The sequence below is a fragment of the Sinohyriopsis cumingii genome, chromosome 8 (assembly GCF_028554795.1).
Source record: "Sinohyriopsis cumingii isolate HCF-2022 chromosome 8, ASM2855479v2, whole genome shotgun sequence".
NCBI lineage: Eukaryota > Metazoa > Mollusca > Bivalvia > Unionida > Unionidae > Sinohyriopsis > Sinohyriopsis cumingii.
In genome coordinates this window covers 127,082,009-127,096,542 of record NC_142968.1, presented here as the reverse complement: position 1 = coordinate 127,096,542, position 14,534 = coordinate 127,082,009, and positions in this window count along the sequence as shown.

Genomic DNA, 14,534 nt, shown 5'->3' with positions numbered 1-14,534 from the left:
ACCGACAGGACGGTGATTTCCTACCTAAATGACAGTGGTTTCGTATATTTATTATCAGAGTAGTCCAATTAATTATTTAAAAATCACCCGAATATTGATTTTTTGAAAATGCACTACATCATTATATGCAGTGGCGTCGCTAGGGGGGTGCGGACCGCACCGGGTGACACCATCTCAGAGGGGTGACACCAAAATGAAAAATTGCAAATTTTACAGAGCACACACTGCTCGGTCTAGTCGGATTTCATAAGCGGATAACCGATCATAGTTAAATACATGACTAGCAGGCACAGCAGTGGCGTCGCTAGGGGGATGCGGGGGGTACGGACTGCACCGAGTGACACCACCAGAAGGGGTGACACCAAAATAACATTACTAAGGATTCTGTATGGTCTGTTACGGAAGGAGGACCATGGGGTTGACACCATGAGCTACCGCACTGGGTGACACCAACCCGAGTGACGCCACTGATTATATGCTCGGCACTGTTATAATACTACTTTTTTAAAAAGAGTGTAGAAAGAAAGAAAATGCAACGATGTGGGTTCATATTTTAAATTTATTCAAGATTTTTTAATTCTGTACACCTTAAATTCTATTTCATACAAATTCACATCTATGACCCCAAATTTAAATTTGACACAAATATGTATTTCTCACTAAAGTTTAATAACAGAAGATTATTTTTTGGGGGGTATTTTTTATTATTATTGTTTTTAATTACCTAAATCGACCAGCCATGTACACAAGATAGCAGTTGATCTAATAAAATTATCAAATTTGAAAAAAGTTTAGTAGAATAAGTAAAACACAAATTACCATCTCTCTCTCTCTGTGCCAAATGTTAACATATATTTATATATGCATGTCCGTGTGTTTGTGTGTGTGTATTATATTAGAAACAACAAAATAATAATGACAAGAATAGCACATACATCAAAATTTACATATATATGTACTCATACATACATACATACATGCAATTAGAGAGAAAATAGTGACGTTATTGCCTATTTTTCCAGTCTCCAATTTCATTTTAGTCCTCAATTATTTGACATACAATTTGAACCTAATTGCTTAAAATGTAACAGTGTATCTGACTACAATAACCCACTGCCCGTATAAAGCGTCCTTAAAATCTGATTTGCATCATTCTAAAGATTATTAACTGTGACGGCTATCGACGCAAACAAAGTTTCCTCAATGGACATTAACACATACACACACACATGCACACACACACACACACACAGACATGCATATATAAATATATGTTTACATTTTGGCAGAGAGGGAGAGAGAGAGAGCAGTAGCAGCTTTAGCGTTGTGCAAAAGTTGCAATTGCACATTTTCAGCAAGCTGGGGGGGGGGCGCGAAAAATTTGGAGTTTATTTTAAACAGATTATAATTAAAGCAGATTATTTAAAAAGAAATTTTACTCTGATGTTTATTTTTCATTTTGTTCAAATAACTGAACTAATATACACTTAAAAGTGTTGCAAGGCCAATAGTAAAGCTATATATTCCTTCTTGATTGGGGAATGGTTTCGCTGGTGCTTGTTTAATACTTTAGAAAAATAGCACACTGGATGATCTACAACATCTTTGTCTTTTCCAATCAATGCTCCACCAACTCCTACATCACTTGCATCAACAGATATTTTAAATGATTGAAAGAAATTTGGAGCTGAAAGAAATGGTGCACTCTTAAGTATGGCCTTTAATTTATTAAAAGCCTCCTGACATTTGTCAGACCAATGAAACTTAGTTTTCTTACTAACAAGCAATTATGGAAACGTTGGAGCAAAATTTCTGATAATATCCATCCGTACCAAAAAATCGCATCAGTTGCTTTTTAATGATATGCACTGGGAATTCAGAGATAGCCTTGAACTTAATTTTGTCCCACAAAAAAATACATCTTACAAATGTAACACAAGCATAGCAAAACTCACTTTTACCTCATTTAATTGTCAAACATGCATCACTTTCCAAATTTCCAAATGCTTTCCAAGTAATCTTTCCAGATGTCGTTGTGGACGATGACATCATCGATGTAAACCTTGCGATTATCTAGACCAGACTGTACCATGTATACTTAACACTGGAAAGTTGAAGAAGAACCTTTCTTACCAAATGACATGGATTTATGTTGATAAAGTCCATCTGGATTTATAAATACCAAAATTTCCTTTGCTCTAGTGTCCTTGAGTGAAATTTGCCAAAATCCTTTCCAAAAGGCAAAATTTGGTGACATATTTTGTATTTTCAATTTTGTAGTTATCGATTCTAGGCATTGGAAATGAATCCGTTTTGATGACACCATTCACTTTTCTATAGTCGGTACAAATGCGGCGAGTATTATCTTATTTAAGTACTAGAATACAAGGTGAACTCTAGTTACTTTTACTTGGTTCCATGAAATCATTCTCCAATAAAGACCGAATTTCTAGTTTTAAACATTTCTGTTTGAGAGGATTCATCCTGTAAGGATGTTGTTTCATAGGTGTGTAATCTACAAATTCAACATTATGGTAGATTATATTTGTTTGTGTTGGAACATCTCGAAACAAATGTTCATATTCCCATAGCTCTTTTCTTGTGGCTGTAGATGTGAAAGATTCTGGTCCAGGTTATTTAATAGTTCTGAATTCCGAAGATTGGTTAAACCAAAAGTCACAACAGTCCGATTTCATGCCATCATTTAAATCCTCCCTGTGCGGGACAGGTACAACTAAATTGACTGAATGATGAACAGGGCGGTCTATATTATGTATAAATTGCTGGAAAATTGCAGAGAAAAAATCTGACCCTTGATCACATTGGACAGATTTGGGCAGGCCAAGAGGTGTAAAAGCTTTATCAAAGCGTTTACTATGCTCTTATTTGTAATATTACTCAAAGGAGTCACCACTGTAAATCTTGTGGATGCACACATTATGGTCAACAAGTATTGGTTTGCCTGACATGGTCTTATGCAAGGGACCTACACAGTCTACCACAATTCTGCTAAATAGTTCGTCAAATGCAGGAATAGGTTGCAGATGAGCCTTAGGTATCTTCTGGTCGGATTTTCCTACCATTTGACAAGTATGACAATAAATGCAGTATTTAGAAACATCACTTTTTTTTGCGGGGGGGTGCCAATACAAATGATTCAAGTTATTGTGATAAGTCTTACTGACCATAAAATGAAGAGTCAAGAGAGTTGCATGGGTTAGACAAAGAATTGCCTGTCCATACGACTAAGGAATAACAATTTCATAGTTCACTGAGCACTCGTCATCAGCAAGTACCTCAGGTGGTCTCCATTGTCTCATAAGAAGCCCATTTTTGTAAACAAACTGGTACCTCTACGGCTTCAGTTTTGCTAATAGCCCTCTAAAACAAACAGGAGATCTCAGGATCTTGTTCTTGTTCGTGGTTGTCTTTGTCATCCTGATCCGAATAAAGAGAATGGTTAGCAAAAACAGGATCAATGTTATCAATATCTTCCGATTGATAAACACGAGGAGCAAAAGTGACGTCATCAAAAGACTGACAATAAATTTATCATCTAAAGGAATTTCTTTCCTGATCAACATCATTCCCAATAGCTCTTTCTGCAATAGATCTAGCAACTGCACAAGCAGGGTTTAAATCAGGGATTTCATTATCAGTAGGGTCAACGTTGTTAGTTACATGTTACAGTTTTGCTAATAGCCCTCTAAAACAAACAGGAGATCTCAGGATCTTGTTCTTGTTCGTGGTTGTCTTTGTCATCCTGATCCGAATAAAGAGAATGGTTAGCAAAAACAGGATCAATGTTATCAATATCTTCCGATTGATAAACACGAGGAGCAAAAGTGACATCATCAAAAGACTGACAATAAATTTATCATCTAAAGGAATTTCTTTCCTGATCAACATCGTTCCCAATAGCTCTTTCTGCAATAGATCTAGCAACTGCACAAGCAGGGTTTAAATCAGGGATTTCATTATCAGTAGGGTCAACGTTGTTAGTTACATGTGGATTAACCACAGCATTACCTTCAACTGCGTCATTATCTAGTAATCAATGAATACCCTCTATAAGTAAAGACGTCACTATTCCGATTGTCACATGTCCTGACACATTTACACAACGGAGAAGAACATTAACAAAGTCTCGCTCTATTCACTCAATAAAAACGCGTTCACTACAAGAAGACTTCTCAGAGAAAGGCAAAGTACCTGATAATAAAATACTCTGTACTTCCCTTCATATTTTAGTGGGGATAGGCTTAGCAGAATCGCCGATAAGTGACGCAGAAACTTTCGACATAAATGGTTCATAATTAATGAAATCAGACTAGGGTTTGTTTGACCCAACAAATGTATTGCTTTTAATATATGACCATGACCTTGACCTCTTAGAAAAAAGAGCATTTGGAATAGTTCTGTCCTGATTCTGTTCTTTATTTTTCAGTCTGTAGCAATTAAAAATAACGTACTCTTTCTTCTTACAATGGGACCGCGTTGAGATGTAACGTGAAGTTGTTTATATGTACAACATGCACAATTGATAGAATGTTGGCATAGCTCTATGAGCCTGAATTATTCTAAAGTACACTCTCTTTAGCAATTATTAATATTGAGAAAACAAATTCTTCCAGACTAGAAAATGCCAGCTTCCGAAAGTGCAATGAATAATTAACTATGCAAAATGCAAAGAAAAAGTGATTATCTCCTTTTTTTGGCAATTTACCTCTGAAGTCCAAGAGGTGAAAATGAGCAAGCAGAGCTAGCATTTTTTTATAGGCTCAGATCTGAAGTTAGGCCAACCTGTATAGTCTATATCCCATATTACACCCATCAATCATATATCAAAATCAAAGGAATTAAAACTTCTGTTACAGTACCTAAGATATAGAAGGTCTGTTTTTTAAATAGCCAGTATAACCAGTGAGGACAGCCGGAGAAAATCTTTTTCTTTAAAAATCGAACTCTATGCAATGGAAAATAGGTAACTGTAGGGCGCCACATTAAATAAACATGAAAATATGTGCAATTATTGTTTTTTATTTTCATATCATCATTTACGACTTTCTTAACAAAACAGTACATTAATCTTATGCATAAAAATAAGCTAATTACGCTTATTTTGCTCTTGCTTACACAAAATGACATGATGAAGTATTGTGCATGCAATGACCTTAATTATGGGGAAATTAAAAGTCAACTTAAATTTAAAAGTGTTGCATTAAGTGAAAGAATTATATAGTGAAAATATTTCATTCATTTGTAATGAAATTAAGAAATAATTAATAACCAAACAAATTCGTTTTCTACCATATTCTGGTGTTAGAAGAATAATCAAACATTTTCAACCGTTGACCTCTGACTTCCATAAACATCATCTGTTACATCCTTTTTCAAACTGTAAAATTTATTGGTGACATTTCAGGAATAATTGTGGCAAGTTTCATGTTCCTGTCTTTTAGCATAACATTAGTTCATATGTTGAGAAAATGCAATGTGCATTTTAAAAATATCATTAATCTGAAGCAGTGTTAAAAACCAGGGAAATTCCCTTTTTCTTTAAAAATCTAACCCTAAGCAAAATGCGAAACTGTAAAGTGCCACCAATAAGTGCATTTAGGAAGAGATTAGGATTTCTGATCATTCTTATCAAAAGTTTGATTCCAAAAGGTTGTGCCCGTTTCAGATTTGGAAGTACTCGTATGAGACTGAGATGGTTTTTTGCCAAAAGTCTGCTGAGAGGAAGGCTTATTGATAGGTGAAACATCGTGAGTCAAGGAATAATCATCAATTGTACGACAACCATTTTCTAACGTTTTGACCTTTCGCTCGTCAAGGTATGTCTAGACGTCACTTTGAACTCTTCAACAAACACAAACTGTCTCTGACCATCGTAATCTTGGTCAAACTTTTGTGGCTGAGCATTACCTATCAAACAGTTGTTCTTTTACCCTTGTAAATGTGACGTGGGTCTTTTGTATAGTTCCTAAACCTTTGTCGATATGCCTCATGTACGAGTTAATATCGCTTCAAGACACATTTCTTTGACCACATCATAGTTAGCACTTTGTTGTATTGACAATGAAGTGTAGAATTCATGAACTTGCCAATAAATATATTTTGTAATAATAAAGTCCATTGCTATCTTAGGCATATAAATGTTCCAGCAATTTCTCAAAAGGGGGTACTAACTTGATATTTCTGGTAACATCAAAACCTGAAGTTGTGTGTAAAGGGGTGGGGAGAAATGTACTTTTGCCTGCCAGCTCTAATTCATTTAATTTCAATTGCCATTTCTTCTTTTTCTCTTAATCTCTGTATCTGCATTTGCAGTTGCCTCTCTTCTCTTTCTCTGTCTCTCCCGCTTTTCTCTTTCTGATTTTGGATGTCCATTATTTCTCTTTGAAACTGAAGCCTGCTTAATTAAGTTTCCATCTGGTGTATAAATTTCAATTCTTTTAATTTCATTTCAGAGCAAGGTAGAGACTTGCTAATCAAACCCAAGGTGTTTTTATCCGAAAAATTCTTTTCCGCCAAATACTGAACCAAAATATTTTTTATTTCTTGCTAAGTTTAAGAAATCTTCATTTCACATAGATCATATTATCTGACAAACTGAAGCAATTTGTCCTTTTTCAAGGACTCTCCATTCCTAGGTATGATTTAAAATAAGTTCTCCACTTTAAATGACATTAAGAAAGCTTGTTGGTTTCACTAAAGATAGCACAAATATGTGAAACTAAAATACTAAGGACTAAAAAAATTACGAAACAAAGTGAATTTAAGTTTTTAAAAAAAATTTGTCTGAAATATTCCCAAGAAATTCGTATCTCGGACGACTGCACCAAAATGTCTGTTACGACTCTATGGTCATAAGCAAAGTAAGAGAAAAGCGCGAAAACCAACAAGTTTTGTAAAATTCAACAAATAATGTTTCCCTAGAATACAAAGTGAACATTTAAAAGGAACTTAAAGTATTGTGAATGAAATCCCAAATAGTTCTAAAGATTCCATCACAAGTCTAAAAGTATAGAGCATTCCGAATGAATTCCTGCAGTGTTAAGAATGAATTTTAATCTTGAAAGTGCTAGTGTACCAGTAGCCTGAAGTAGTGTTGATATGCTAACAGTCTTGATGTATCGCAATGATATTATCCAAAATGTCTCTAAATGAATTCACAAAAAAAACCAAATAGTTAACAATTACGCAAAGGACCATTGTAAAGGGCGGTCGATACTGACAACAACCCTGGGCGCCATGTTGGGAAATTTGAAGTATTTTTTTCGGGAGTGGGACGCAGAAGGTAATGCTTGATAAATGAACGATTCTAAGCTCGTAAAGATGAACAATACAGAACACAACTATACAACACGATGTCTCAATCAAACACCTAGCTATTACAAATATGCCAGAAAAAGTGGGGTCATTTATAAACGAAGATTCCCTCAAAGGGTTTGACATTCTACTTCTCCAAAACGAATTTAAAAGAAGAATTTAAGACAAGACCAGTTCTGATTTCTAATAGCTAAGAGTTATAGCCATCTCTGATATTGTTGACTAATAACAAGATTTTTAAATTAACCACTTTGGCAGCCATACTGGTTCTAAGACTGGCACCATTTTCATTTAGGATCAAATAAACATGAAAAGTCTTCTGGCGAAAGCCCAAATTGAATAGGATTGTCTATTCACGAGGAATAACAATAGTAAGGTTTTAAAAATGCATGTCATAGTGGCCATATTGGGTTTCAGATCAGCACCGGTTTTATCTACTGTATTTATCAACTGTACATCCGTAGCAGTATTTTATTGATAATGAGGAACACCAATAACAAGATGTTCTAAACAGCCAACATGATGGCCATATTAGATGTCATATTGGCCCATTTCTAATTAAAACCAACTACATATTATAGGAATTCTTCCAGTGAAAATCCCATGTCAAGATGTCTTTCCGTAATAATAACAAGATATTCAAGAGATCAGTCGTGTTGAATGTCGGATTGGAAAGGTATACATTCCGGTCATTCAGGTCGAGGTTCGCCCACTTACTGCATGAGCTTGGTCTAGACCACGACTTTGGGTATATTACCCATGAATATCACCTTTATCTGCGCGGCTTTGCAACTCGTATGTCCTGGTACAAGCTGGCTCGACATAAACATCCCACTGTGTCATGAATATACTCATTAAATATCTCACTATGCAAGTAATATACTCAGTAAACATCTCAATGTCATGGATATACTCAGTAAATATCCCACTATGGAATTAATATACTCAGTAAACATCTCACAATATCATGAATATACTCAGTAAACATCCCACTATGGCTTCACTATACTCAGGAAATATCCCACTATGTCATTAATATAACTCATTAAACATCCCTCAATGTCATTAATATACTCAGTAAACAACCCACTTTGTCCTTAATATACTCAGCAAACATCCCACTGGGTCATTAATATACTCAGCAAACATCCCACCATGTCGTCAATATACTCAGGAAACATCCCACTATATCATTAATATAACTAGTTTGAATTGCTTTTTATTAATATGTTTAATTATGAAATAAGATTTTCTAGCTTGTTTCAGTTCTTAGTGGTGTATTTATTTCTGAAATATGATTTTAATTTGTAGAAGTAATATCTTAGTCTAATATAGTAATTTAATCCAACATATAAGTTATAGTTTAGTCTAATACATACTGTTTAATTTTAGCCTAACAAAGAAATTTTATTTTAGTTTAATAGAGATTTTAAAATTTTAGTCTATTAAATATATCATTTTTCATTTAGTCTAATGTAGAATTTTTCAAAATTATTCTAACATTTTTAATTTAGTCTAATATAAAACTTTAATATTAGTCTAATATAGAATTTATAATTTAGTCAAATATATAATTTTGAATTTTAGTCTTATATAGATCTTTATATTTTAGTTTATTATACATATAGTTTTTGATTCAGTCTGATATAGAATTATAATTTAGACTAATACAGAATTTGTAATTTCAGCCTAATACAGGAATTTTATTTTAATCATATATCAAGTTTTAAATGCTGTCTAATACAGATATTTAGATTTTAGTCTATTAAATATATCATTTAAAATTTAGTCTAATACAGAATTTTTACAATTAGTCTAACATACGAGTTTTAATTTTAATCCAATATAAAATTTGTAATATTAGTCTAATATCAAATTTCAACTTTAGTGTAAAAGAGAATTTTTAATTTATTCTATGGAATTTTTAATTTAGTATACTAAAGCATTTTAAATTTTAGTCCAATTTAGATTTATAATTTTAGTCTAGTATATACTTTTTAATTTAGTCTAACAGAGAATTTTTAATAATAGTCTAATATAGAATTTTCATTATTAGTCTAAAATAGAATTCATAATTTAGTCTAATAGAGAATGTTTACTTTTAGTCTAATACAAAATTTGTAATATTATTCTAAAAAGGAATTTATAATTTATTCTAATATAGATTCTGTAATTGAGTGTAATATAGACTTTTTAAGTTAGTCTAATATATAATTTTTAAAATTAGTTTAATATACAGTTTTCATTTTCAATGATTTAAGATTATTTTTTTGTCTTAGTTAAATATTGATGCTTAATTTTAGTCTAATATAGGGTTTTTAATTTTAGTCTAATATATAATTTTTAATTTAGTCTAATACAGAATTTTTATTTTAATCTAATATAGAATTCTTAAAATTAGTCTAACGTACATTTTATTTATTTTATTCTAATAACATCTATAAATTTAGTCTAATAAAGAATTTTTATTTTTGATCTAATATAAAAATTTTAATAGTAGTCTAATACAGAATTTATAATTTAGTCCAATGTTGAAATTTTAATTTTAGTCTCATACAGAATTTGTAATTATATTCTAATATAAAGTTTTTAATATTAGTCCAACAATATTTTGAGTTTTAGTCTAATTTAGAATCAGTAATTTTAGTCTTATATAGAATTTTTAATTGAGTCTAACATAGAATTTGTAATTTTAGTTTATTTATATAATTTTTTAAATTTTAGTCTAATATAGAATTATTACTTTTAGTCTAATATAGAATGCTTAATTAGATAGTAGCTGTTGAAGGAGACCTGGATTCAAAGGACTACCTGGGGGATTTCTGAATGGTTTCTCCAGATTGACCTGACTCAGAACCACTAACGTTCACATAACTGAATTCTCAATGGGGGAAAAATCATGGAAGGAAGATATCTAAAAACACAAATTTCTCTTTCAATTTCTTGGTATGTCTACATGGATACGTTTTTAGCTCTACTGATCCTTGACTCCATTCAAGACCTTTCCTCCATTTAATTCGGTCTTTCTAAGGCTAAATTCCCCAAAATGGAATGCAAGCATCATGCAATAATTTCGAATAACCCCCATAACTGTGAAATATGACCCTACATGGTGATAGTAACAGTCCCTTGAGATGTTTAATATCTTCCAAATATTCGTTTTATGTAACAACTCCCTTCAGGATCTTTCCTACGTTTAAGTCAGTCTTTCTAGGACAAAATTCCAAAATATGGCATGCACCAACTTGGAATAATCTCCATAGAGAAATATAACTCTATAGGGTAATATCAACAACAGCTACAGACCTTTAATCTCTTAAAAAGATAATCTTTTTCTGCAACAACTACCTTGAAGACTTTTCCTGCTTTACAAGAGTATTTCAAATGATTAATTTTTTACAAAAATGGCATGTATGCATCATACAACATCCACTGAAATAACCCCCATGACTGTGAAGTACAAGTCTATGGGGCAATAGTAAAATTCACTTTAGACATTTAATATCTTCTTGCTATTCATGTCATGCAACATCTCCCATCTAAGTCCTACCTTGAAAATAGTCTTCTTAGAACTAAATTTTAAACAAAAAGGTATGCCAGCATAATGCAACAACTTGGAATAAACACTCTAGGCTGTGAAATATAATCCTATGAGGCAACAATAATAGTCTCTTGAGAGTTTTAATATGTTCCAAATATTAATTTTATGCTACATCTCCCCTCATGACCTTTCCTATCTTTAAATCAATCTTTCGAGGACTAAATTCCAAAATATTGCACGCAACAACTTGGAATAACCCTAACAAATTTTGTGGGACAATAGTAACAAGATCCTTAGACCTTTAATATCTTCCAAATATTCTTTTTTTGCAACAACTCCCCTGAAGAACTTTCCTACCTTTACAATGGTTTTAACATTATTAAATTTCCCAACATGGTATGTGTGCATTGAGCAGCAACTTAGGATAACCCTCATACTTGTGGGTTATTAGTAAATTACCTTTAGAAGATTAGTATCTTCCAAATATTCATTTTATGCAAGAACTCCCCTCAAGACCTCTCTGACCTTTAAACTGGTCTTTTTTAGGACTTAATTCCATTATGGCACAAAAGCACAATGCAACAACTTGGAATAACCCCATAACAGTGAAATATAACTCTACGGGGCAATTTTGAAAACCCCTTTAGACCTTTTGATATTTTCCATATATTCTTTCTCTGCATCAAATCCCTTGAATTCCTTTCTTACCTTTACAATGGTCTCTAAATGATTAAATTTCCAAAAATGGCATGCAGGCATCATGCAACAACTTGGAAAAAATCTTCATGACTGTGAAATATATCTCTTTGGGGGATATTAACAATCCCATTAGTTCTTTAATACATTCCAGATATATGTTTCATGAAACTGACTCCTTAGGACATAATGCAACAGTTTGTAGTAGTTTCATATTGGTGAAACTTTGCTATGGTCCCATTAGATCTTTCCTACCTTCTAGCTATTCCTTTAGGACTAAAGTCGAAAAATTTCCTCAAGACATCATTGAACAGAGAGGTGTAATCTTCATTATTGTGAAATATTTCCCTACCGTCCAATCAAAAGTTTCCTCATTGACTGTTTTGCATATAGCTCTGTACAACATTCAAACAAAATGTTTAGATTCAATCTTATCCAGAAACAAAAAATCAAACTTATTACAAATATAATACAAAAGAAATAATATTAGTGGTTAAATCAATTAATCAATCAAAATTTAAATAAATTATTTTATTAAATATTTTTACAAACATATTTCAAGTACAAATATTTTTTCAAACATATTTCAAAAAATATTTTCTGAAACTTATTTCAAGTACAATTATTTAAAAAATGCCATGGTAAAAGAAAAAAAAGATTAAATAAATATAAAGATTTTAAGTAAATATATAAATTTTTAAAAACTAGCGATTAATTTGGAATTCCATGTTGTTGCGCGCAATTTCTCGAGAAATAGCCTATTCTAAGTTGGAGCCCAATAATGCCAATCCTATCTCCTCCATCCATGATCTCCATCAAACAAACTGGTCCCCAAGACGAATCCTTGATAAGTCCCGTTCGGTTTCTCTGACAGCTTTTCGACGTTTCTTCTCGGAAAGCGACAAGCGCGGGCGGCCTTTATGTTTTTTGACTCTCTCGTGCGTCCGCCATTTTTTTAAAATAGTAGATATTTAAACGGTTACGGGTCAAAACGGACCGGTACCAAAAAGGCCCACGACCAAAACGGACCAGTGCTTAAAAGGCCCGGTCCGAAAAGGCCCGACCCAAAAAGGTCCATTTATGTATTTATTACCAATTACTAGTATCATGTCTAATAAAAGTAACTAATATGTAATATCAAATTCTTGTTTTACTGGTAAATGTCTATAAATAATGCGCAGTAGAGAATCATTGTGCCGTATGTCACAATCGTACGTCAAGTTATCATGAGAATAATTGCGACACGATAATACATGTTCTATGTAAGATGAACAAGGAAGGCAAATAATAATTGTGTAAGAAAACATTGTATGTAAAGCGAATCAGTAATATCTTTGTTATAACATATCAAGAATGAATACGACTGAGTGTCACCCACGTGTGGTTTGTGCATGCCAACTTTGTCATGGTAATGCCTTAACTAAGTAATGGCGATTTCATTTATGATGGATGGATGAACATTTTAATTTGCGAAGACTATTGACTCTTCCTGTTTCATATACATTCAGTATCGTTAATACGTGTATGCGTATTTTATCTGCGTTGATTATAATTTATGCTTTCAATAGACATTTGTTATATTCTGTGCCTTGTAGACACCGTTAATGCGTTGTGGTTGCAATGGAAGTCAAGTCACAATTGGAAAAGATTTAATAGGTTATTTATATATAAAAAATTTGCAACATAAATTTGTATGATAGGTTAGAAAGAGAAAAAGAAGAAAAGATATCATGTCTAACTAGTATAAGCACAAAAAAGACAAACGCTAATGCCATTTCAGATTTATTAATATGTCAGTAATAACAATCAATATCGATAATACATGAATATTAATATCTAATATCAAATACTACAACAATATTGCTCATAATGGCTGTCAAATAAATTTAACAGCAACATATATTAACTAATTCTACAATAACAGCAACAAATAATCATCGAACTATAAAAACATGCATACGTAGATAATCACTTAAAAACTTAACAAATTTGCACTACAGTGGCTACCGACGTTAATATGACGATATAGGATTCAATCCTAGAATAACAGAGGGATATAGTAATGTTGTTCACGGTTATTCAGCTTTTCTAAATATAAATTTCCATGTCATTTCCCGGGTTTTTCCAGGATGAAAGTACTTTTTCAACGTTCACATATGACCATTACTGAATAGAATTAAAGAACATTTTAGATTATAAAATATGCATTTTCTAAATCTAAAAATGTTCTCTTGCTAGTCTCTCCAAAAACATCAAAGTCAGAAACGATGATCATGCACAAAACCACAAAATGTATCACACGCAACAAGTTTGATTGTATTCCTAATGGGCATATAAAGTCATTTCAATGTACAAAATAAAAATTATAACTTCCTATTACAGTATTAAAGAAATAAACGCAAATAATATGAATCTTGTCTTGTAACAAAAAAGAGTTTAACCATGAACATATGTGGTATGGTAGTCGCTTACAAGCGGGCCGAGAATTTAAATTTTGTTATATCGGCTCATATCGGCATGAAATAGATAGGAAAATTATTTATTTCCTCAGAAATGACAAGTATTATAATCATTATGTCGTTAATCCGGTGACAGACAAGACGAAACTACGGCGTAGATGAAACATGACCCAGTACTCGCCATTTGTATTAATAGTCACATGACTTCACAAATCTCAAATGACGACATTTGCATTTAATATTATTTTTAATTTTTCTCAATAACATTTGAAAGTGTGGGTTGTTGGATTTTTGTACTCATGCGACTAGCATTGCAAATCGCAAGTAACAGGTCACATTTCATCAACGACGTAGTTTAATAATGTCTTTCAGCAGAATAAAGACATAACGATTTTAATATTAAGAACTCGATACATTTAACTCAAGATCAGTTTAATTACGACTCAATTACGTGATTATTTATACTTACACTCTGAGACCATACAGCTCGCCGACGGAGATCA